The sequence below is a fragment of the Molothrus ater genome, chromosome 3 (genome assembly GCF_012460135.2).
Source record: "Molothrus ater isolate BHLD 08-10-18 breed brown headed cowbird chromosome 3, BPBGC_Mater_1.1, whole genome shotgun sequence".
In the NCBI taxonomy this organism is placed as follows: domain Eukaryota; kingdom Metazoa; phylum Chordata; class Aves; order Passeriformes; family Icteridae; genus Molothrus; species Molothrus ater.
The window spans coordinates 86,449,853-86,477,264 of record NC_050480.2 but is presented as its reverse complement, the minus strand read 5'-3'; positions in this window follow the sequence as shown (position 1 = coordinate 86,477,264).

Genomic DNA, 27,412 nt, shown 5'->3' with positions numbered 1-27,412 from the left:
CCATGACTGAAAAAAGTAAAATTGCTTGAGGTTAGCCTGCCCTTTTTAATTCTTTAGATTTTATTGCAGAAATAAAGCCTTGTTTACTTTGCTGTTTCTGTGTGGCAAACAATATTTTTAATCAGGTTCCAAATGAACCAATTGATTTTTATGTCATTTATCCTCTTTCTAGAATTAAATATTGATATATTAATTTCAACACACTTGTTAAAGTATTAAAAATAAATGTTTCAACAGTCACATTTTTTTTCTCCTTTTTCCTGCTAAAAGTGAATTCAGTTTACAACCAATTTCAGCTAAGCCAAATTTTCAAGTTTCCATTTATAATTTACCTGCTAAAAAGCTTTTCCTTGTGCTTTTTCTAAGTAACTTTCTGATGTCCAACACCTTTGTTGGATATTCAGCAACTTCTACATGTGTAAATATACTTTGCTTAGGGATAAACATTATTGAGAGGAAAATGTAGCCCTTTTTCAAATCCTCTGCAGTTCTCTAATCTCATAGGTTTGGTATCAGAACCTTTTCCTGAGGGTACTGTTACAATCTGCTTTTTAGTCACAGAGAGCATCCATTCCATATTTGAGGAGCATTCTCCCCTGCTATCATACCCACGATGGACATGAGTACAAATCCTAAGAGAAAAATGTCTAGATGAAGGAAAGAAGGTATGATTCACCTTAACATCTTGTCCAATATTGCCCTTCATTTTCTCAGTTGTGTTACCATTTGAAGCTACACCTTCTGAGGTTCTACACATTCTGAACATAGGTGCTGCTTGTTGTGCCACAGAAGAGATATGAAAGCAGTACACAAGGGTATAATAAAGTCAAATGCAGTGTCAGCACCAAAGATACCTAGGATAGATACTGACCCTTTAATGTTCCAAGCTTTGAAGTTATTTTTGAAAGTGGTCAACAGGTCATCCTTTCACATACTTTCAAAATGCAGCCTAAATTGGAAGAATGCACTAGACCAGGAGCAGAGAAGTCAACAGACATCAAGGAGCACAGATCAATTTCTCTACCAAACAGGGAGGGCAAGCATGCGTTTCAAGTCTGTCCCAAAGGTTCTCTTTGCAGATAAATACTTAGATAGCTCAGCACAAAACATATGAGTTCCTGGAATCTAAGGATTCCATGGAACACGTGAATTTGAGGGAAAAATGAATTCATGAAGCAAAGGAGGCAGAAGAATGCTAGCTCTAACTCAGCTTGACCTGCCTAATGTGTATATTTCCATCTCTCTTGCTTTAATAAAGACTAGACTAAACAAATACCATAGTCCTGAAAAATTCAGTCACATACTGGCAAATATTTCAAAAATTTCTGTGCATGTTAATTTTCATGGCTGAGATAGATATTGAAGTGACTTGAAATACAATATTTAAAGGAAAAATCTCAGTCTGAGGACTTTTATGAATATCAAACAAAAATTAAATAGACAACAAGGAGAGAACAGATGTAATAGCTCCCCAAAGGAAACAGAGGGACCAGCAGATAATAAAGTAAAATCCTTCAATAAAAAAAATGTCTGTACGAGAACTTGGAAGAAAATAGAAGAGAAATATGGTTTAGGTACTACATACTTATTTATATAAACTTTATAATGGATGGCTATTGGGCCTGACCTATTTCTTGCAATGAGAAAACTTTCACTGAGTTCAGTTAGGCCATAGGTTTGCAAATGATTAAGTGTTATTTCAAATAATGATGAAAAAGAAAATGGTGTTTTCAATTCAAATGAGTTCAGGTTCTCTCAGATACTTCCTAGGTGAATGCCTCATGTGGTCTAGAAAATGCTAATGGCAATGCTAACATTGGCAAGCACAGCTCAGCCCAGGAACTAGAATAGAAAGAATACCTGCTTGTGTTAGAGGCATGAGGGGAAAATAGTTGGAAGCATCATTGTTTTCCTCGTTGGCATGTTTTCCTGCAGAGACCATTCCAAAAATGATTGAAGTAATTGGCACCAGAGGGAAAAGAGAAGGGGTGTCAGATTAAGGCTGCTTGAAATCAGCAGAAAAAAATCATTCCATTGGTAGAAAAAGAGGAGGTTGAGCCACTTGCAAGCAATGAGAACGGCTGCTGTTGCCAGAGAAACAATTAAGACCAGATGAAGAACCTATTCCTTTGAAAGGATCACTTGCCAAGACTGGGAGCCCTGGGTTTGCCTTTTCCTAATTCAAAAGGGCTGTTTCAGGTGTAGTATAAGAGCAAAAACATGCAACAATTAATAGCATGTGGGGAACATTAATAGGACCACATTTAACCACCTTAACCACAGCTCTTTTGTATTTGCAAGTGGGAAAATAAGTAAAGGATAAGCAGTGTTAGCTAGGACTGTGAGGCAGGAGATCTAGCACATGACAATAGAGTAGGAGAGGGAAGTGAGTAGATAAACTAGTTTTAAGACCATATGCTCTGAGAAACAGGAATTTGTGGTTAAGAAGGTGAAAGACTGCCCATTTGTCCAGGTGTCATTGGCACTGGTGCATTTTCAGTCTATGTCACCCAAAGCAAATTATGAAAGTTCAGTGAATTTATTTAGCTTTTATTAAGAATAAATTAACTACTCAGGATTTTGAGAAAGGTTTAGCTTGTGAAATGCGCCCTCTTTTCTGGAAGAGGGCAAGGGATTACTTTTAAGCTGATGCATAGTTAGATGTGAATCACACTTAAGTGAATTGATTTTTTTTGCCTATAAAACTAAGTAGTCTATCCACATGACAGTAGGAAAGCTAAGTACTAAACAATGAAGTCATTGATTGTGGAAAATCGTACACAGTTGCTGACTGAATAGTTTCATGTTATTAAACATACATAAAGCTGAATTTCAAGTTCCATGAGAAAGGTGTTTCACATCAAAAAATCCTCAAAAGATTGAAGAAAAAGCTCTGGAAACCAAGGATAAAGCTGAGAGAGAGACAGAGAGAAGCCAGAGAAAAATGAAATTGTAAAAATGAAAAACTTCAAGGGTTTGAAAACAATCGCTAAGAAGATTAATGAAAAGTATTTTTCACATTTGTTATCTGCACACTCACGAATATCTGTGTTTCTGGTTTTTCTGTCTGGGTCTGATCTAAGGCTCACTGAAGACATCCTAAAAAATCTCACAAACTCCAATCAGACAAGGAAATGGTCTTTTGATACCTAATAAGCACTGTCCATAATCATGCAATATATATTTGTAACTGTCTTTCACACCTGGAAGAAAGTGTAATTTGCCAAGCTATTGGTTGGCAGGTTTCCATGACACCTGTCTTTTTCCTGACTATTGTTTTCTGAAAAGCTGCTTGTTTTGGATGATTTAGTCCTGTCTTTATACAGAGCCTTCTATAAACTTGTCATGAGGTTGTGAAAGATATTACTTTTTTAAAAACCTGCAAAATGCAAGAATAAACCTTTGAAAAGTACGTCCCATGTAGATGCATATCTAGATATTTATTGCAATAAATAATGCATTTACTTAAGTAGACAAGTCTATGAGAGAGAGGCAAGGGATACAAACACCATGGACTGTGTTTTGGTTTGTGAGAAGGGAACCAATTAAATTGTACAAATGAGAGAGACTGGTCGGCACTTCCATAGGCAAATGGATTAGTGGTATTTCTAAAAGCAGTTCATTGTGATCTTAGGCACAAATATCTACCAGAAGCAAGCAGCTCTAGTTAACTTTTATTCAGATTTCTAATCCACCAGTGTCTGAGTAAAATCTTAATTATGCGATAAAAACCCAATAGAAAAAGCAGAAGAAGAAAGAATACCAAAACACATTTGCATTAAGATTTCATTTTTTTATTTGGTTGTCTAGGTTTTATATAGGTGTTTACAGTACAGATTTGAGCAGTACAAAAAATGTCAAAGCAAAAAATAAAGGAATATTCCATTTAAACTTATGCAGCTGTGAAATATATAGTTTAATCTTGAAAATTTTCTCCACTGTTTTCTTCCTTTGTCTGATAAAGAGATGGGAAGACTGGGAAAAATTTCTACAAAGTCTCAGGCTGCATCGAATTATTTTAAATTCATGCACAAATTGACACTTTTCCAATCAACTTTATTTCTTTTTAAATTTTTTACTCTTCATTTAAAAATGCATATCTTCAACCTGGCTTTCATAATCATTTTATTTGTCATGATGGTTTGTGTCTAATTTCCTAAAAAGGATTGAGTAGTTCTCTGTATTTTAAAATATGCATTTTCACCCATAGAGATTTATGCTTGAAAAACCTAAGCAAGCAATGACCTTGGTAAGTAGAGCACTGCATTGGGAACTTCAGCTTTTTTTTCCTTGAGCTCAGTTAAGAGTCCTTGGAGTAAACTAGAATTACTGACCTGACTTGTCTGTCTTCGCAGTCGGTCCAGGGACAAAACCAATTAGAGATAATTAATGATGCTTTCATGATAGGGGAAGATGGGATTAATGTGAGAAAATCAAAGAAAATGCACATGTAGAAATAATTTATATTTCTTGGTGTAAGTTGTTTCACTGGCTGGTGCAGTTCAAATGCAGGTGCTCAAGACAAATTCTACATTCCATTCCTCAAGGCAGATTTTAGTGAGTAATTGAAATGAAAAAGGTTCTCTGTGACAATTAGGGTTTTTCAGTATTCTCAAAATGGAAGATGGGGAAAACAGCAGAAAACTGGCATTCGTATTCAGACACATAAAGCTTTTTTGAGGTTCTTCTACTCCCTCAACTCAAGAGGAGGAAAAGTCTTATGGCTGTTTGCTGTCAATCAAATACATGTAATATCTCTGTTCTTGCATAGGAAATGCCATTCCTAGTTTTAAAGGGAAAAAAGGCCCAACTCTAGGCCACTGAGATCTTGCCTTGAGCAAACTCCCAATGAATGCATCCAAGACAGTAGTGACTCTGAGAAATGTTTCTAAGAGTGGAATACAGCCCGTTAGACTAGGATCATTTTGCTCTAAAAATCTATGAAGCTAAGATTAGGCAGGTCAAAGGTGTATTCAAGGAGGTAAACATTTTCTAGTAAATCCTCAGAAATTCAGTAGGGAATTGTATATACATATTTAGTGATCTCAAAAGGTACACATTTAAGAAGAAGGAAATACTTTTGCATTCCTGAGCTTATAACTCAATCTGTTTTAGATATCCTTAGAAATCCCATCACAATGACTAGCAGATTGGGTCACTGTAGATGAAATTCACTGTAGGTAGAAAAAAATATTTTTGGGTAATCTAAAACCACATTTTTTTCTTTAGTACATATTTTATAACTTAGTTTCAAAAAAAAGACACAAGTAATTATGAGTGAAGCAAACTAACATTGTTATATGGGAATCTTACTATTAATGTGTCTCCTTTATAATAGGTCAATGTCTTTGTGAGGCTTTATTATTACTGTAGAACTGTCAAGAATTCAGCTCTTGTTTAGGCATCTAGATGAAGCAATTATCAAGAGCATGCATTCAACAGATCTATTCTTCTCAGTGGGACATGCTGAGAGTTTAATACTTCAGAATATCTCTGTGGTTCTTTTATACGTTTAACTGGAAATTAACTTTTTGGGCAATCTGTCCTCTCACATTGGTATCAAACCAGGAGTTGCTGAGTTGCTGATTGCTTTTGACAATATGACTTTGAAACTTTAATAGCAAAGACCATTCAATGTTATTGCACGAAAATAATAAGTGTAAAGTTCTTAGCATGATTTAGACAAGAACTTGGTATTCAAACCACATTTACATACTTAAAATCCATAAAGAGCATGCTTTTCATGACCTTATCTAACCTGAGATGTCTGATTCATTCTGGTAAAAAAATATTCCTATCAAATATTCCAATAAAAATGTATAGTTTTTTTTCTCCCTAAAATAAAAACAGACCAGTCTTTTCCTTTAGTGGATATTGGGTGCTAACATGACTGAAAAAATTACAGAGATATTGAATTCCCTTAGACAGAATACATATTTAAGAAAAAAAATATTTCTTTCCACCTCAAAAATATTTATTACAGGCTTTGAAGTGGTTTTTTCATCCATTAAATTTCATTAATTTCAAGAAATTTCTGAATTTACAGAGTGGTACATTGTGAAGGCTCAGAATCTTTGTAAGGAATCAGGAATCAATTCCAAAACAATCAATCCAAATCAATTCCAAAACAATTTTAATAGTAATAATATATCCCAAAAAGACCTAGCTCAGGTATGGTCTACTTAGTTAGGAAAAGCACCTGACCCCTTGCTTCACAAATCCTAGGGGAGGTTTCTAATCAACTGTCTGCAAAAAGTATCACTAAATGACTTACTGTCTTTACCCTTTTTTTCCTCTCCCCACCTTAGCCTTAAAGAACTTAAGAAAAAAGTTTCACCAATTCTTTAGTCAACTCAAGTCTGTGGCTGTGCTTCCCAGAGTATAAGCAACAAGAGACAGAAGTGTTTGTAGAGCACAGCTGCTTTTTGTTAACTCTAAGTTCAGTGATAGAGGTGAGATGTAAATTACAGTACATTCTGCCTTTTTGCATTTCTGAATGAAAATAATTCTTATGTGCTCAAAGACCACAATACAATATAGCATTTTGGAACACTGCTGAGAGCCACTTGAAGAACTGAAAAAGTAGAGAATATAGATGTTTGTCTCTTTAGATGGTTATCTCAGAGACAGTACAACCTGTTCTATGTTCAATATCTCCCCATGTTAAGGGAATGCATACCATTAGCTTATCTGCAACAAAAGACTTCTGAGGCTATTAAACTGTTCTATTTATGTAAGGCTCCTCAAATATACCATCTCAATCTATAATACTATCAATATTTTAAAACGTCATCAAAAACACTTAAAAATTTACTTTGTCAATAGCACATGAATGTTTTTTTCTCTGGCTTAATGATTAAAAGCTTTCTGGATTTGTATTTAGATTTTTAATGCCATTAATGTTTTATGAATGATTGATTTTAATGAACACTGTGTTTCAAATTGCTTCCTCTGGTACTGAATGAGGTTGGCCTCTTCTATCAGACATTCACAAGTCAATAAGGTCATAATAACCCGTTGACAGCAAAAAGCATGAGCACCTAGAAGAAGTGGTAAACAACAGTGAATGGCTCCTACTTCTTAGTTTCAGGAATCTTCTACTGCATTTTGGATGTAACACTCCTGTGAATTAGTCTTCCTAACCTCAATTTACTGAGAATGTAAAAAACAGATTTAAAACTCTTGAATATAATTTTCTCTTTTTTTATTTTGTCACAACATGCACCTAAATTGCATATAAGGAAGCTACCTCTCTTGTGTAAATGCCAGTTTCAAAGTTGTTTTGGTAATTCAGAGGTTTTATTCAGTTATAAAGTCCGTTAGAAACATAAGTTTCAATGAAATTGGACATTTAGTGAGCTGGACAATTATGAATTCAGACATCTAAAATCCAAGCAAACAATGCAAGTATAGTGACTAATCAAGGAAGTGTTGAGTCACCACCCTTGGAGGTATCTGAGGGTGTGGTATTCAGGAACACAATTTAGTGGTAGACTCGAAAGTGGTGGATTATGACATAGATGATCTTAAAAGGTCTTTTCCAACCTAGAAGACATTATGATACTACTATCTCTCAGGCAATCACTTTTAAAATTGACTACCATATAATATGGTTTTGAGATGAAGATATTCTCCTAGTAAATACAGAGTTAGGTTTGACACCACTCGGGATTTTAGGTAATAGCCAATTTTCCCTCCTGTATAGAGTACTCTAACCAAGAGGTCATTAGCAGAAAACACTGCCTCCTTTGCCTCTTCATTGAAATGGAATCTTTCATCAGCAGAGCTTTCTTTGTGTAGAGCACACTGCTACCCATGAGCCTTAGGCATAGCCAGCATGACAGCTATGACACATTCCTTCTAAATGATGCTGGAAACGAAGAAGAAACCAGGCACCAAGCTGCCCATGCTCTTCTGTAGAGTCTCGTAATTAGGCTTTTAAGTAAGTCTCAGATCAAAGGAGTGAATTATATAAATCCAGTCATCCCCACTATGATAAAGCCCATCAAGCACAAACTTTTTGAACTTATTTCTTAGTTCAAGCCATTTAACTTCCTCTTAAATCCTATTTTAAAAGCTGAAGTGGCATTTACACTCTCAAGTATATACTCCCCATATTGCCCAATTTCAGAAGCAGTTCATGGATATAATAAATGAAGTTAGAGAGCCATGAAATATAGAAAGTTAATTACAGAATTTGTGTGGTGGCAATAACACTCTGCCAAAGTATGAAGAAAGAGAAAGAGATTAAATCAAGTTTCCTTCAATCTTCAAACTTTGGCACTTATGTCTTTTGTCACCTTTTTTTCCAGCTTAAGTATAGATGTTCTGCTTTCAAAATGTCAGGAAACTCCCTAAACTTTATTGTATACTTTTCCCTTTCTATCTCATTTAAATTAATGTTTATGAAATACCCAGGCTTGAGGTTTGTCTCATATGATTACTTTGTATGCACATGCTCTACCTGTATATGCTGTTATAAAGGATTGGGCTTGAGACAAGAAAAGACATTCACATGCTATCCAATTTAAGAAGTCCCTTGGTGTCCATCTGGGACAAATTTAATTTTCATTTCATATTTAAAATCATAAGAACACTAATAAAAATTACAAGAACAATAATACACTAAGGATATCATAGCAAATACCTAGATGAAAATTTCTAGTTATTTATGATAATCTCTTCATTCCTTCCTGCAGAGGAGAAGTCTTTCTCTCTGTATATATACCCTAGACAATAAAAGATTCAAATTTTCAAAAAGAGAACTGCATACAATTACTGAAGTTTCAAAATCAAATAAAGTAAAGCTGAGAGTGTTTATTATGAAGCCTTCAAAGCCTTCAAATTCTTCTAAACATGGTCTTCTGAAAAAGTGCTTAAAGGTGGCACCTTGAAAGCAATGCAGCACAGAAAAATTCACATCATGTTTTTTTTCATGTAACTATGAAGCCAATAGGACATTCTTTTCAGACTCATTTAACCCCCAGCACTTTTTTTCAGAACATTTTCCTCTCAATTTTTCAGAACTTGCTAGAAACCAAATACATGCAAGAAAAACCAAAGTTACCACATGAAAAGGGAAGATAAAATTTAAGTTAATGCAGCTAACTGTACAACTACCAAACACTACCAGATGAGTTTATCCCTTGTGTTGTGGAAGAAATATTATACTTCTGCTTCTTTAAGTGTTTCAATGTTCTCCTTTGATGATCAAAAAAGATGTGAACAATTTTGACTCTTATGAATGGTTGAGGGGCTGTGATAATATTCATATGGCTGTGGCCTTACACTGTATATTTAAAAAAATCACACAGACTTTTCTATTTCAGAACATTTTGGAAGATTTTTCTGTATTTCACTAAGTTCAAATATACCCTACTGGGAAAGACATAATGGCAACTATACTTTGTGTAGATTTCTGTGCATGCTGATGTTAGGTGCAGCTGGATACCTTCAATGGAATGGACCCCGACAGGCTCCTTGTTGCTGTTCCCTAGCTTGGCACACCATTTGCAAGAAACAGTTATCTTAGAAAACTCTTCTCCTATTTGAATTTTGTCAAGATTGTCCAAACTATTAAAAACTTATTCTAAAGGCATTAACACCTAAAGGTTAGCCAACAAGTACATAAGTACTTGTGTAACTACTTACGTAAGTACACAATTCTTTTCCTTATAAGCTAAACAAATATATACTTGTTAATATAGATGTAAAATGATGTCGGTCAGTTTACAAACCACAGTATGAATTATGTATGAGGTAGGAAACAAGAAGTTTAATGTCTGTATTGGTATTAAAGGGCTCTATTTAGGTCTGCCAACATCAACGGACTTTTGGCCATTTCCACCAGAAAATCTAATCTACTGACAGCTAATGGAAAGTCTTCTTTCTCCAAAGTGGTAGGGACTAGTGTATTTAGGGAAGCTCTGTTTCCCATGCTGCATGTACTGTGAGATTAGCAGAAACCTCTGATTGTTTGTGGCAGCATACATTCTTCTCTGTAAGAGGTTTGCTTTCCTCTAACACTATCGTATTATTTCCTTTGTATACTCCTTTATAGTGATGGCTAAAAGCTGAAATTCTAGTAATAATTGTGGCTGGAAATAATAGTGAACAATACTCAAAGGTTATTTTTACAATACCTGGAGATTCAAAGTAGTCAAGGAATTTTTTTTTTTCAGCTTTGCAGTTATCAAATAATTCTTCTATGTAAAAAAAATTAAAGTGATGTAATCTTTTTATGTAGCTGTTAGGTAGAAAGACCAGTGTCATCCTGAAAAAGGCAGGATGACTGCTGAAGATAGGTGTTGCAGTGCAGAGGAGATGCAAAAAAGTAAATGTGAATTAATAAAACTGACCTGAGATTTACATATGTACAACTTAACTTTCTGATCATTATTAAAAACAAAACAATTAATAGGTTTTGACTGAGTTCGAGCATTCTCTTCTATAGAAGCAATTATTTTAAAAGTGCAATATTAATGAACCTAGAGTACTACAGCACTCACAGACTGTACCTGTGTTTCAGGTTTTATAAAAAATTTATGCCATTAATGTTTCCCCTTTGGTGAAGCACTCAGGATTTATCCTGCTGTAAGATGCATGCATAGAGCTGCTAAACTTGACCATCAAAAATCTTTTTAAGGCCTTTAGTAGAAACTAATTCATAGACTCATAGAATGGTTCATATTGGAAAAGACCTTGAAAAGCATTGAGTTCAACCATTAACCCCACACTGCCAAGTCTACCACTAAACCTAAATGTCCCTAAGTGCCACATCTACACATCTTTTAAGTACCTCCAGAACTGGTGACTCAACCACTTCCCTGGGCAGCATGTTCCATGGCTTGACAACTCTTATGGTGAAGGAATTTTTCTTAATATGCTATCAAAAAGTCCCCTGGGGACGCTGGAGGCAATTTCCTCTTGTCCTTGTTGTTTGGGAAAAGAGGCTGACCCCTCCACCCAGCTACAGTCTCCTTCCAGGTGGTTGTGGAGAGCAATAACGTTTCCTCTGAGGCTCCTTTCCTCCAGGCTAAGCAACACCCAGCTCCCTCAGCCACTTCTCATCAGACTTGTGCTCCAGACCCTTTGCTCCCACCACAGCCCTTCACTGGACATGCTCCACTATCTCAGTGTCTTTCTTGTCATGAAGGGCCTGAAAATGAACAGAGGATTTTGGTTATGGCCTTACCAGTGCTGACTACAGGGAACCGATCACTTTTTTAGACCTGCTGGCCATGCTATTTTCCGGTAGAAGCCACAGATGCCATTGGCCTTCTTGGACACCTGGGCACACACGCTGGTTCATGTTTAACCACTGTCAACCAGAATCCCGAGGTCTTTTTCCAACTGGCAACCTTCCAGCCAGTCTACATCCAGCCTGTAGTGCCACATGGGACTGTTGTGATGCAAGTACAGCACCTGGTGTTTGGTCTTGTTGAACCTCCTACAACTGGCCTCGACCCATTGATCCAGCATGTGTGGATCCCTTCCTACCCTCCAGGAGATCAACACTCCCACTCAAACTGGCCTCACCTGAAACTGACTGAGGGTGTACTTGATGTCCTTGTCCAGATTGCCCATAAAGATATCAAACAGGACTGGCTTCAATACTGAGTTCTGGGGAAGCCCAAGAGTCATTGGCCACCAGCTGGAGGTAACTCCATTCACCACGACTCTCTGGGCCTGGACTTCTGGACAGTGCACCTGTCCAAGCTATAAGCACTCAGTTTCTCCAGAAGAATGCTGTGAGAAATGATGTCAAGACCATTACTAAAGCATCATTTTTTCCCTCATCCACTAAGTGTGTCCCGTGCCATAGAGGCAGGCTAGGGAAGTCAGGCAGGACTTGCCTTTCCCAAACCCATGCTGGTTGAGCCTGATACCCTGGTTGTCCTTCATGTGCCGTGTGATGGCACTCAAGATGCTCTGTAACGATCCCCAACACCAAGATCAGGCTGATACACCAGTAGTTCCCTAAATCCTCCTTTCAGCCTTTCTTGTAGATGGGAGTCACATTTGCCAACTTCCAGTCAACTAGAACATCCCTGTTTAGGCAAGACTGTCAAAAAATGATGCTTGATGAGCACTTCCATCAGTTGTCTCCCTCAGCACCCTTGGGTGGATCTGATCCAGATCCATGGACTTGTGTAGGTCTAAATGGTGTAGCAGATCACTGACGATTCCGTCCTGGATTATGGGGATTTTATTCTCTATCCCTGTGTTACAGTTCAGGGAGGTGGTACCTAAAGAACAACTGGTCTTACTTTTAAAGATTGAGCTAAGGAAAGCCTTACATACATCAGCCTTTTCCTCATCCTTTGTCACTATGTTTCTTCTCATATCCAATCAATGATGGAGATTCTCCTTAGCACACCGTTTTTTGCTCATGTATTTATAGGATCATTTTATTGTCTTTTACAGCAGTAGTCAGGTTAAGTTCTGTCTGGGCTTTGATACTTCTAATTTTCTCCCTGCATAACTTCATGATATCCTAGTAGTCCTTCTGAGTTTCCTGCCCCTTCTTTTTTTCCTGAGGTCCAGCCAAAGCTTCCTGTTTTGCCAGGCTGATCTTCCTGCCTGATAGCTCATCTTTTGGTATGAGGGGACAGCCTGCTCCTGCATCTTTCAGACTTCCTTCTTGAGCAATGTCTCTTCTTCCTGGACTCCTTTGCTCTTCAGGACTGCCCCCAAAGGGACTCTGCCAACCGGTCTGCTAAACAGCTCTGTCCCAGGGAAGGCAGGGTGCAGTTCCAGTAGAGTGTCTCTCTCTCCCCCACTCTCCATGACACTCGTCAACCTCCCACAGCCTAAGGGTTTCTTTTATGCCTGTGGGGGCTTGGCCACCATTGTCCCTGGCCCTGCCCAGGCCCTGTCATCTGCTTTCGTGTGAGCTGCAGGCTCCTGGCAGCTCCCTTAGCTCTCCTGAGATTCTCCCAGTTTGGGAACTCTCCCAACGCACCCTGCTAGAGCACTCTGCTGTTGATCATCTTGGCGCAAGGACATAAAAAAAACAAAAAAGAAAAAAAATCAAGTCAATATCCATATGTATAATTGATTACTTAAAATGTATGTAAATAATAGTCACTGTTCTAGAGCTTATTACTTACACAGACCTAATTAAAACAAAACTCAGGCTGATCAGTATGACCCTAATTTGTCACAGCAGTACTAGGTTGGTAGAGAAGCCAGTGATACTGGCTGATAGTTTTGTTTATGAGGCTGTCTCTGATTCCTAACGTGCAAGTTGTAAGCAACTTCTGATCAAAATTTATTTAATAAAATTGCCTTACCTCTATTAGCAATATTCTTATTTGCAATATTTCCTACCATAAAGTGCAGGAAGATCTGGTGAAATCTCCTGTTTCTTCAGTGTTGGTTGGAGTTGGTTGATAAGAGGTCACTCACAGATGTCAGAGCCTCAGCCCTACCCAGCATTTTCAGGGATACTCCACCTAAAACATAATTTTAGGTTCCTGGTTCATTATGTTCCTAAAGTCCCTATAGAATAAGAATATCTCATCAGTATGTGCCACTTAATCTGCAAGAAATTAATTTGTTTACACTCTTCCATGCTGCCTCTTGTGTTTGTAGCAAGTCAGTCTCTCTTTCCTGAGCCCTACTTGCTTAAATCTAGATAAAGTTAACAGAAAAGGAAATGGCAAAGGTCAGGTTACAAATCTATAAACCTCATGATCTGCTAAGCTGCAGCTACCACTGGAGAAAGGTCTTACATGTGGCAGGTTGCTCTCCTCATATGCTAGTTCCCACAGGCCATGGGAAATTCTGCCTGTCACCTCCCAAGAGGAAGCCTTCCTAAAAAGAAATCTGTAAAGGGATCCTGCAGGAGAATATGTACTGATGGGACTTGTTTTTCAGACAACCCTTTTCAAAAAGTAAAGTCACATCAAATAAGACATGCCTCTGCAGATCTATCAGGCAAAACCATACTTCTGATGCTACACTGAGAACTAATATCTGTCTTCTTGCTGCCAGTAGTGTTTTAAAATGTGATAAAGAAGATATCACAGTCACTGTTTTGCAGATAAGAATAGATGAGAGGGAGCTTCCTCTTCTATTATTCTTATTTGATCCAAGAATTGTTTTGGCATATTTGAAAGGATAGAAAAGAGTCCTCTGAATGGAAACTATCAATTTTTCCAACAGGCAAATAATTTTCTTTCTGTGATTCTCTATGTATTTTGGGGTTTAATTAAAACAAAAATTGTTTTCAAAATACCTTTTTGTTTGTCTGCATTTAAAGTTTTCAGATTTAAGAATTTCCCAACATTCTCTCTAGAGGACAAATAGGCATTATAATTTTTTTATTTCTGCGAGTTTGCACAAAACAGCTCTACTGTAGCAATAATCAGCGTCTGTGTTCAGCTCAGCTGATAACATAAGGGTAAGGACTACATCAATTTTACAGAAAGAAAAATGCTAGTCTAATTAATCCTGTAAAAACAAATGTGTAAACTGCACAATTAACCACTAGGAGATTATGCAGCAAAACATAAATGCCACAGAAACTTTACTAGCACAAAGTTAGTTGCCAAAGGACTATCAATCACTGTTTGATTTGACAGCAACTGAGCAGGATCTTGTGAGTGAATGTGACTGAGTGTTAGACTAAGGCATCTAAAGAAGTGCTTGAGTCCCACTGTAACCTGGGGTCAAAGTCTTTGCTGTTTCACTACAGGTTTTGAGCTTCCTGGTAAAAATTTTAATTATTGGGTCCTATTCCTTTCAGATCTGAAAGAGCCAAAACTAAAAGCTAGCAGACCTTACACCATGGAAGTGTTGAGGAGAAGAGGGAAGGAAGGGTTCCTTCTAGAACTGTGTGTGGTGATTGGCCTTCCCGCTGCTAATTACATGAAGAAGAAAGTCTTTCCAATTCTGCTTTTGTACTAATATAACCTGTGCTAGCCCGTTCTAGAAAAGGAGAGATGCTACCAGAGAAATATATTTTTTTCCAGGAGAGGTTTTTCTTGGAATAACTAATGGATCATCTATTGTTGCATTAGGAACCCTCGTCATTCTTCAGCTTGTGCTTTCAAAGGAGACAGCAGTTTATTAAGGAACAGTCACAATGGCACTGGGGTGAGCTCCTCCATGTCAGGAAAGCATAGCTGGTCACATACTGAGAGGATCATTCAAATGTTTTTTAACTTTCTGTAACTCAGATCTACTCAGTCAAAGAAAATCCATGTTTGAAGTTTCATACTATTTTAACAGTATAAAATATTTATCTCTCCATTTAGTATAAAGCTTTTAGATCTCAAAGAAGTCTAAATTGAATCCATCTGATTCATTGTGTGCCTGTGTGTGTGTGAGTGATATTGAGTAAGAGCCCAAATAATTTTAACTTGGGGTTTCATTTTTAATGCACTCATTTGAAACAAAAAAGAAAGTGTCTTTACACTACATGCTGCAGGTAGTACTGGAAAAACAGATTCTGTGGGAAAAAAAAAGTCCCAAAATGTTCATGTATTTTTATCATTTCCATTTTCTGAAAGAAATTGAAGACCAAATTCAACTTGCTACTTTAACAGTCATTCTCAGGCTTGTCTGTGATGGGCCAGGATTTTACCTACATTCCTGAGGCTGTGGCTACACAGCTAAGTGAAATATTGCCCTGTTCAGGCATCACAACTAATTACTATAAAAATGCCTAGTGCCCGGACCACTGGCTTGTCCTCACAGCAGCACTTACAAACCATTCCCAATGGTTCAGCCCTTCATGCAGCTATTATGTTCAGAATCTGAGAGAATTTCAAAGTATTGAAGAGGCTGAAAAATCCTTTTTGACCTGGCTAGGTACCACTGTGCTAGTGTGTGTAAGGGCTGAGATTCCAGTTGTTCATTGTGGCAATTCCTTCCTTTCATTTTGCCTCTTGAGAATTTCTTTTATGTCAAACTCTAAAAAGATGCTATCATTAAACATTAACAGAGACAGAAGACAAACCTCAGCACGTTATTGGACAAGAAGGAAAATATATGATATGCCATCCTGAGCCATATAAGAGTAAAGAGATTGATTTCTGATCCATGGCTACAGTACTTATAATGGAAGGAGTTCATTTGGAGCCTTTATTTACATACTACTGGGGGTAATATGTTAAAGAAAATTACATCAGCTCTTTTCTGTATCTCAAAAGTCTACCAATTTCAAGGCATATTTTCCTCATAGATTCCCTAGTGAAATATATAGCTGCAATTACACCTTTAAGAGTAAATTAATGTCTAAATCCTAAATAAAAAAACACTTTTAAAGTTACCAAAAATGGTCCCAAATGGCAGTAAGGCATCATGCTCAGACAACAGAACAGAGTTTCAATTAAAAGATTCGTTTCACCTGAATCTATTTGCTTATAAATTGTGGTTATATAGTCACTTTAATTTAAGACAGTGTTTTTCTGCAACTTTAAAATGAGCAGTTATGGCTCCCAGAAATGCTTGTACTGGTGCTAAGCTTTTGCAATCACTGTGGAAGCCAAATCAGGGAATACAACTTCATGAAACTCAACTTCTTCCCCCAAAAAAATCTATATTCTGTTTTATAACCAATTATTTATCAGCTGTCACTCCCACAGCATCAAAAATAATAGGGAAATAGGGAGACACAGTGGAGCAAGGTGGGTCCACACTTTGACAACAACCTAAATTTATGTTCGTTTTAAATGACTGCATAATCATGCCTTTTTATGAAGCAGTCATCAAGATTCCCTCTGCAATCAAGGGTAAATAGAAGGCAGTTCCAGAGGGTGATTCACCCCCTTTATTTTAGGAGAGAATGAATCACCCTCTGGAGCTGCCTTTCTCCACTGATGGTCAAAACCTGATTTAGACTTCTTACTTTTTGATAACTGGAGAGAGCGTATCCTATCCTTGGTAGCCATGAAAATGGCTGGCTGGGGATATTTGAAAGATGGATTAAAAAACCAAAAGACTTGTGAGTGTCTTATTTACTGTTCGTTACCAGTATTTGCAGAAGAAAATGTTTAAATTGAGATGAGATGGTTTTTTTGTATAATACTGATTTATTTGGAACTGAATTGAAAAAAAAGTGCAAAATGTTTCACCCAAAGGCTTGGCGTACTTTAGCTTATTGTAAAAAGTATATACTGAAAACCATAACAATTTTGCTAAATTTTGTACATAAGGATCAGGAAGGCATCAGAAAAGAAAGACTAATATGTTTTATGGCAAATAAGAAATCAGTCTCTAAACGAGAAAAAATTAGTTAAATATCAGACTAAATAGGATTGAGGTTATATGGCTTGCATAATTTGCCCAGGATTTAATATATGGTTATGTCAGAAAATGTTAATCATTACTATCAATCAAAAGGTCAATCACAGACCTCATTAAAAATGACAGACATGGGATTCACAATTCATTTAAGCAAGGTGGAGAAGAAATTAAAAATGTTTTGTTCAGGAGCAGCCTAATACATCCGTAGACCCTTAAACCATGCTGAGTTGTGCAGGCAAGGATGGTGGTAAACACAAATTTGCTTGTGCATCTTTTGCTTGGAGGACTGGATAGCCACTAGCTCATTGCATTGGACCTGGTCTCCACTGGGACTCAAAGCTACACCTCTACCTGTAAATAAAACTGGTCAGTCACTGATTTTTGATACAGGTGATATCCATTCAGTCAGCTCTCTAATTAGTACCCAAACTACCAGCTGGGAATGGTCCTTGTTCCCTACTACTCCATGGCTAGGCACAAGGTGTAGTCTGCCTAAAACGCAAGTTGGCCTAAGCCAAAGCTATGCCAGAGACTCTGCTAACACTGCAATGTCAGATACAGCAGCCCATGCCCATACTCTGAGTCCTGAGAATACCACTAAATTACCAACTCATTTGCTGATACAAGCTTAGGAATCATGTACCTTCCAATATGAACATCTTCTGTAGAGCGCCCTATTTATGTTCACTGTGGCTCTTGATAATATCTTTCCTGGATTGTCATCCCCACAAAGTGCAGCATGGAAACCAGTTACTCTTTTCTGCATAGCTCCATTTAGTTTGTAGTTGGTCACCACAGGTCATTTTTCATTCTTAGTACACGAGACTTCCACATGTGTGTGTTAGATCTGCCAGAGACAGAAAAGCAATCAGAAAACCAAGAGACAATTAGAAGGGGGCAAAAGCAACATTGTGATATTCAGGGACAATGAACACTTGGGAGCCTGGGCTAGGATGGAAGGAAGAGGTGGTTGTACAGCGGGCAAAGAAATACGTTGTACTTTGCCCCCAAAGGCTGGAGAGAAAGAACAACAATGTGCATTCCAAGATGGAAATGACCCCCACAAAATATGAGACTCTTATTACCCTTCTTGCCTGCTAATGAGAATGAATCAAGAAAGGCCCAAGTATTTCCCAGCTGCTGGTGTAACTCCATGTACATAAGTGTTTGAGAGCAGTTTTGACCAACAGCTAGTCACAGACTTCTGAACTATATCTATATATGTTTGGAGTTTTTTGTTTTGTTGGGGTTTTTTGATTTGTTTTGTTTTTTTAAAATTTATTTTAAAAAACCATTATTGTATTATTTTTTCCTTATTTTACTAAAAATTTTATTTTATTTTATTTCACTGGGGCCTTGCTCATTTGTATGGCATAAACCCCCCCAACAATTGCTATGGCTACTGCATTGAAACTGGAGCCTAGCTGAGAACAGTAAGACTGTAAATGTTCACTCAGAATTCAAAAGATCAAAACTATTTGCAAATAGGTGTCATTTTTGTGAAATTTCTTGATTTGTCCATGAAATACAAACAGGGACATAAAATGGCTTGAATCATAGCTTTTCCCCTTCTAGATACAAGTGTATTATTGTACAATATTTTTCCATATACAAAAAGCATTTGAAGAGTATTTAAAGATAAAACTGATTCAGGTACCCACACAGTTTTGCAGTTTAATAGAAAATTACATCTAATAATGATAATGGAAAAGTAAGTAAAAGACAAAAGAGCTCACTTGGTAAATTTCACAGACAACTACTGCACCATATACTTCACCATCAGTAAAAGAAGTTTTTAATAATTATGGGTTCTTACTTTCCCAGTAGAGTCTGTTTTCTTCCCCTAGATTTAAAAAGTACATTAATTTTCTGAATATGTGACTTTATTCAAATAATTGAAATCTTTCCTATTGAGGAGGTAGTGGTAACGAGTAGTCAACACTCCCTTTTTTCTTGCAGACAAACCCAAGAAAGACAATATAGTGTCATCTTTCTTAATTACTGGTTTACTAGGGTAAGGTTTAATGCTAAATGACATTTATGGATTAATGCTCTGTAATCTGAATATCCTGATGGAAATGACTTCAGAAAACAGACAGGCTGAAAGCAAAGTTTAGGGAAAGTGATATTGCCCAGGGACTACCCTGGGCTTTTGAAACATGCTCCACAAGCACTAAAATGCAGTTTATAAAGGAACTTTAGGTTTCAGTTTACTTGCATTACTCTAAAATTTTATATAGTATAGGAGGTTAACTTGGATAAACCGAGATAAGACACTTGAAAGAAAACTCCACACTTACCTTTTAAGTAGGCTCGACAATCCAACTGCATGCTATGATCCATAATGGCAGTACAAGGCACACAATTATCCTCTAGACAACACATTATGCAGGTAATATCATGCAGCCAGTACACAGCACAGAAAGAAGTCCTAAGCTTCTGGTCCAGCTAAAAGAAACTCTGCAGTCATAAAGCAGAGGTTTAAAAAAGTTCCTTAAGTGCATAAAGATGCATTGAGCGGAAGGTGAACTTCCTTTTCAGAATGCATCTCATATGGCACCCCATTGTATTAATCTTGGCATTACCTTTCAGGACCAACTGTGACAAGTCTCAAAACGTATCTGTATCATGAAAAATGTCATTTTATTTCCATTAAGTTGAATTAATCCACCTGCTCTTTCCTGCTGAGATTTATAGAAGGTAGTATATGGGAAAAACTCCAGCTACTTTAGACCTGCAAAGTGGAAGAGAATGGATTTTGCTGTTACAGAAAGACTGCAAAATAGAAAGTGTCCTGATATATTGTAGTGTAAAAGAGATGGACTCATTCCTGGAATGTAAAATCTGTTTTGGATTTCCTAGACTCAGTTTCTTGGATGTCTATCCTATTTAACATTAGTTTGCAGACTTGGCTTGGACAGGTATTTACATTTCAAGCAATATGAAGTCTTAAGAGCAAAAAAAGTAGTTTTAAGAGCTGTGTTTCCATCTCACTTCTTTATAACAGTAGTACTGCAAATGAGGAATAGAAACATGGCATGAAAAGCTACTACAGTGGTTACACAGTAAATGGGAAACTTTTGATTTTGAAATTTGCCTTCTAAAAACAAACAACTAAAAAGAAAGAGAAACAAATTAGCCAGAAAAATGTATTTCTATTCTGAATGTTTTTCAAACAGTAAAAGTTCATACCCTATATTTCCTCCAGACAAATGCTGGGAGAAATTGCACTATAAATCTCTTACAGATTATTTCACATGACCTTAAAATGTGGTTCAAATGAAATTATTATTAATACAAATATTTTTTCTCTGCTATTCTGTTTACAACACATGTATCTATATACTACTGTAGTAATCACATATCCTCTGAACAGAGAGACATTATTCTCTCTCACGATTTCCCTGGGAAGCTGTGAGAAGCTGTGAGAAAGCTCAGAGTAACAATTCTTATCTCTACTTGCTGCATCTGTTGTGGTGCACATGTGGAATGTGTTATGGAGATTGTTTACCAAAAGGTGGTTTCTTAGTTGGACACTGGCGATGGTGTTTTGGATTCATTGACCAATTGGATCTACGTGTGCGTGTGACTGTCTGGCAAGGGCGATGGGTTTTTCTGAATAGTATAGTATAGAATTGTATAGTAGAATAAAATGATTGATCAGCCTTCTGCAGTCATGGAGTCAATGCTCATTACTCCCCATTCAGGGGCTCACTGCTACTATAGACTACTTTTTAAGTGTACATGATGGCTGTCAATCATCTGCAGGCCAAAAATAGTAGTAAATATATATGTATTCTGTATTCTACAAAGTTTTGGCTTCCTGGATCATTTTACTTATGGTGTCTAAATGTGTCTTTCTATGTATTGTGTTAGTATGCTCAGTATTCTTCCTTAGTCCCTTCATTTTTATTTTCATATGACTTCATATGACCTCAGCCTATGGGACACCCTTGTCTGTTCATTTTACTTAATCTCTCATGCCTAATTTTGCTGTCCTTATGGGTAGCTGCTAGGGTAGCTTTATACTTTGAAGGACAATTTTTTTGGCATAGTTTTCATAACCTGTTAATTTAATTTAATTTTCAGTGTTGTACTGGGTTTCTATGATAAGATTTAGATAGTAGAGGGGATGTCACACCTGTTTCTGTGAGAAGATGCCACCACGTCTGAGAAGGGTTGTTCCAGGCTGGATAGATCTGCTGCTGGTCAAACCCAAGTCATCAGTGACAATAGTAAAACCTTTGTGATCATATATTTAAAAAGGAGAAAAAAAAAGAAGGTGCAACAGCAGCTGGGAAAGAGGAGTGAGAACAGGTGACAGAAACAACTGATGCCAAGGTTATTGAAGAAGGAAAGGGAGCAGATGCTCCAGGCACTAGAGCAGCTTCCTTTGCAGCCCATGGTGAAGGCCACACTGAGGCAGCTGTCCCCCCACAGCCCATGGAGATCCACAGTGGATCAGATATCCATCCCCAGCCCATGAGTACCCCATGCTAGAGCAGGTAGGTGCCTGAAGGAGGCTGTGACCCCATGGGAAGCCCATACTGGAATAAACTTCTGGCAGGGCATGTGACCCCATGGAGAGAGAAATCCCTGCTGGAGCAGCTTTGCTGGCAGGACTTGTGACTCGATGGGTGACCCAGGCTGGAGAAGTCTGTTCCTGAAGGATTGTACCCCATTGAAAGGAACCATGCTGGGTCAGAGGAAGAATATGAGGAAGAAGTAGTGGCAGAGAGGACATGTGATGAACTGACAGCAATCCCAATTCCTCATCTTCCTCATCCCACTCGGGTGAAGGAAGTAGAGAAATTGAGAGTGAAGTTGAGCCTGCAAAGAAGGGAGGAATGAGGGGAAGTTTTTTTGTAGATTTTTTCTTATTTCTTATTAACCTGCTCTGTTCATTTGCCAATAAAATTATTTCCCTAATCTAGGTCCTTTTTGCCTGTGATGGTACTTGCCGAGTGACCACCTTCTGCTTTATCTCGACCCACAAGTTTTTATTGTATTTTTCTCACTCCATCCTGTTAAGGGGGGGAAGTTATAGGGAAGTTTCATAGGCACCTTGAAGGTAGTCAAGGTCAACTTACCACAAACAGTATTTCTTCATTTTGTTTAAGTGGGGCAATCAGAAGCCCCATTCAGCTGAATGCCTTCCTAGAAATATTGTATGTTTTTTATTTTTGAGAAAAAATAGAAAAAATAGAAAAAATTTGAGGTTCAAATTTTCATGTAGCTGAGGACTCAAAGAATGCATAATGTTTTATGAATGAAAGAAATGTATACAGACATGATTAAGAATTATTTTGGTAATAAACAGAATCACAGAATGGTTGAGGTTGGAAAGTACCTATCTAGTTGAATTCCCTGCTCCAGCAGAGCCAACTACAACCAGCTGCCCAGGACGTTGTGCAATATTTTGAATATCTCTAAGGATATCTCCAACCTCCCTGAACAAATCCATTTAATTTAAATGTAAGCATAACATAGATTAACATAGATTTGAACAGAAAGGAGTGATAAACAGTAAAACCAGGCCAACTTTATCTTCATTATTTGCAAAGCAGAATGTTACTGTTATGTGGCAATCCCAGGTCTAGTTTGCAAACCCACATGAACACTTTCAACACTTTCATTGATTCAGAGCAGAAATCACTAATTCTGAAGAAGGACACAGATTACCAAATTACCTCCCCTCTCCCAATGTAATGACTTCTTTCCAGGATGGTCTGTCTAGCAAGGAAAGCAACAAAGACAACCTCTTAATTTTTTTCTTCCTCTCAGTATCTTCCTAATGTGCTGTGATTAAGACAAGAGTGCAGTTGTGTAAGGGTTCCTCACAAGTTTAATGTCATTTAGCAGAACAAAAAATGCAACTTCTCTGAATGACAGCACAATTCCATTACTGTAAAAGCTACTTGAGACATGTTGCTGTGCACAGGGACATTGGTAGTGTGGGACAATACATGTTTTTAATTCTTCATTAGAAAATCCTTCACTCATAGTATGAAATATATATTTACTAGAATAAATGAAATGAGCTCTGTAGCCATTGTGTTTGCCTTTCATAGTGTAAAATATGCAATGCAGAATTGATGAGATCTGTGTTCACATCTTTTCAAGGAAAGGCAGAGAATTGATCTTCCTTGAAATACAAAAGAGAAAAGGCAGGCATACTGATTCCCTATATTGGATGCAGTAAGGAAGGATAGTTCCAGAATTAGGGAATCCAGTATTAGATTAGGCATTACCTTGGAAATTTCAATACTAGGATTCAATTTCCTGCTAAGCACCTGACTTCAGTCTGGGTGAATATTCACAAGCAATTTAGTCACACACAACTTCCATGCTCTTTCAGTATATTTATAATCAGAGTATTATTACTCTGTGAGACTACATACATAAAAGGTTTTCAGATATTGGCTATTCAATGATAAAAAATGAACTGGAGAAATATGAGTAATGCACACCCACGCTTGGCACAGAAGAATATGCTTCTGTGTGGATTTTCTTCTTTTCAGTTTTAGAATAGGCCTGTTTTAGAGCTCAATAGGATTTAAAACAAACTTGATTCATTGTTTATAAATCTAAAAATTGCATTTAATCTTCCTGAGTTTTCTGATGTGAAAGTTTATTTGAGATCAAACCAGAAACCAATATATTTCACTGAAATAAAAGTTTTGAAAAAAAGTACCTATTATTTAAATTGAAAGAACATATTTTAAACTTCATTGAATTTAAGCATTCCACCCCCCATGCTTTATTCTGCAGCTCTTTGTTCTATTGGAACATCCCATCTGTTTTGCTACATTTAATATTGGAGTCAATTTGTTTTACTAGTCATGCTAGTTTATTCACAATTTTCACATCATATAGATAGTAAATGGGAGGAAAGAGGGATCTATTGCATTCCCTGCATATGTCCTTTTTACCCCTTACCTAGAAATGATGGCTTGCATGACAGGACAGCCTAGTACAGCAAATGCTTAGTGACACTGGCTTTTTATCTCTAGCCTCTAGGTTGGAGCATGTTTTAAAAATATTTTCTTTATTGGTTTTTATACTGTTTATCACCATAATAATTGACATCTGCACAACATTCCTGCAGGACTTTTGCAGACTGGAGCTGGGGACAATGAGGAGAATAAGAAAGGTAGAAATGCAATGCAATTTCCACAGAAATTCAGCTCTGATATTCAACTGAGATTGTTCTACTACTCCTAAGTGTGTTAATTTTTCAAGAAGAATAAATGGCTTGTGAGAAGTCTGACAGAAGATCAGTGGCATGGTTCAAAACAATCTGGAAGTCCTCTTAGCCAATGCCATCCCCACATGGTTTCTCTTTGAAGTCTACTGTTTACATTAACAACTGGTTTTATAGCTCTATTTATTGCTTTTGTAAGCTCCAATTAGGTTACCAGTGTTGGATGTTTGTTTTTATTTTATCTATTTGTAATATGCACTTATGGCATAGCACTGAAATTAAGGAAGGCAATTTTGCTCCAATGCTACTTTTCATAATTAAATTTGTACACTACAATGACATGAGGAAAAATGACATGGCCCAGATCACATCATATAAATAATGTTAAAATCTCTTCATCCAAAATGGGCAGCCCTATTCACAATTACCGTGTGAAAGAAGTTCCAGGCCTTGTGCCCTACACTGTGTTCATACAAAACAAAAGGGGTTGAAGCAGCAGAACCCACACGAGGGCACACTCTCTGGGGTGGCAAAGGCACTCTTGAGGGAGATCTGAATTCAGAATGCTACTCCAAGCTCAGAAAATCAGAGATCTGACTGGAGGTCTTTGCTTTATCAGCTGAATTTTGGACCACTTGCTATAATGAGATATATTTTTGTATGTAAGTCCCCATATCTTTTTTGCATGAGACTGTGACAGGGATGCTCTAGGAACACTTGATACATCTCACTTGAAGACAAGATGGTTAAAGAATGATGCACTGCTCAGGGATGCTCTTTAGTTCAGTCTCCAAGCAGTTAGGCCTTTAGAAACTTATTCCAAAAAATGCCAAAAAAAAACCAGATAGGTGTTCAAAAGGGATTTAGCAGTCTCAATCATAAGAAAATGATTTGCTTGAGTATCAAAATTGGCATTGAGGAGTCTAGTAGTCTCTTAAAATATTAAGCCTTCAAATTCTCTATGATGTGAGAGAGGAGTCCTATTGGTTGTAACACACATCTATTGAATAAGTGAAGCAGGTAATGACAAAAGTATCAGGTATCTGACTACCTGTGTTCAGTTTGTTAACTGCTTACCTCTATTTTTTCATATTTTTGGGGTTGGATTTTGAAAGATATTTTGACAAGAACGAAGAGTTAAATATACTGAGTAAAAGGAGACAAAAATATCCTAATAAAAGTTTATTATACAGTTATCTGGGATAAAATTCACATAAGCATATAGAAAATTTTCAATAGTAAGGTAATTGCTTTACATCTTAATTTAGTGTGATGTGACACCCCTGGGTGAATAAAGGTACATGGAGAAGTAAAAAAATTTAATATGTTTTACAGGGGGTTATCCATATTGGGCAGATATACCTCTTTGGGTGCAAAAACCCTAAGAGGAATAAACATTCTTGTTCTTCCAAGGGACACAAATTTGTTGGACTAGGGACATGAAACATTTGAGTTTCCAGGATGTCCATAAGATGTGATTTTCTTCTATGTAACTAGTAAATAAAATAAACTTTGATTTGTAAGTAGGATGTCTGTATTGTTACAATAAGAGCAAAGAGGTTATTCATGGTTGTGAGAGCCAATGCTCAAATACATTAATATGAAATGAAATTTTAAAAGACAGGATAATACAAACAGAATAAGAACTTTTAGTTATTTTAAAAAATTTCCCTTAAAATAATGCTGTGTAAATATTAAGAGGTTCAAAAGGAAATAAAAAGAAATCAATTGAAACATCTTCTTTCTTTAAAATATGAAAAAGGTCATAATTTGGAATCTTCTATTTAAATTTATTTGATTTGGCAATTTTTGGTTATAATAGGAAGGTTTGTGACTCATATGCATAATCTTTAGCATATTCTTTTGAAAAATATGAAAACCCCCTTAAAATTCTAAGATTAATTATATTAATATCAAAATTGAATTATTATCAAATTATTATACCTCACTAGTGGCACATATGCTGTATCTAGCTGCACACACACACACACACACACACACACACACAGAGAAATCCTGAATTTAAAACCATGATTTTATCGAGACTGCCTAACAAATGTCTTCAATGGACACCAGAAACCCGTGGAAGAGGTGTCGAATAGAGGAGGCTGCATAAGAGGGATGTATGCAGTTTTAATTTTTAAACATTAAAATTTATTACCTTAAGAATTACAATTCAAATTTAAGCATTTTAAAAACAGTTTTTACTCAGGACATAATTAGTGTGCTCATGCAGGTACAAATCCTGGGAAATGCTGCTGTTCCCACTGCCTTCAACAGATTGACTTGTGCAAGGTCATGAAGAAAATCACTGTCAGAATTTGCATCATGACTGCAAGGTCAAGATCATGGCCCTTTCCTTGGATGTGACAGCTTTTCAAACTCTTTACATGCTAACTACTTATGAAATTATGAAGAGCTAAATAGACTGCATTCATTAAGAGGATGAGTTTTCTCTTTTTTGATTCTCACTTTGTATAGATGAGCACATGGATGAAATTATATTCTTGTAAGCAATATATCTTTATTAAAGACAATTATTTCAAAAAGGTAGAACCAGCAAATTATTTTAAAACACTGAATAATAATTTGATTTAAGATTTCTCTTCAACCATGAAAATCAGACCTATTATAATGGTGTTAAAATTAAGAATCTGCCATCAATTTTTCACTCTGGAAAAATAAATCACTGGAATAGACATCTAAAAAAAATTATATGGAAATGGAGGAATCTGACCTCTGTGTCAATCTGTGACCTATTGTTGTGGTTAAACCTGAGTTGGCAAGGTGGTCACTCACTCTCTCCACCAGCAGAATCAGGGACAGAATCAGAAAGGTAAAAGTGAAAAAACACAAGCTGAGATAAAGTCTGTTAAATAGATAAAGTAAAAGCCACACACTCAAGCAAAACAAGCAAATCAAACCAAGGAATTTATTCATCACTTCTCATGT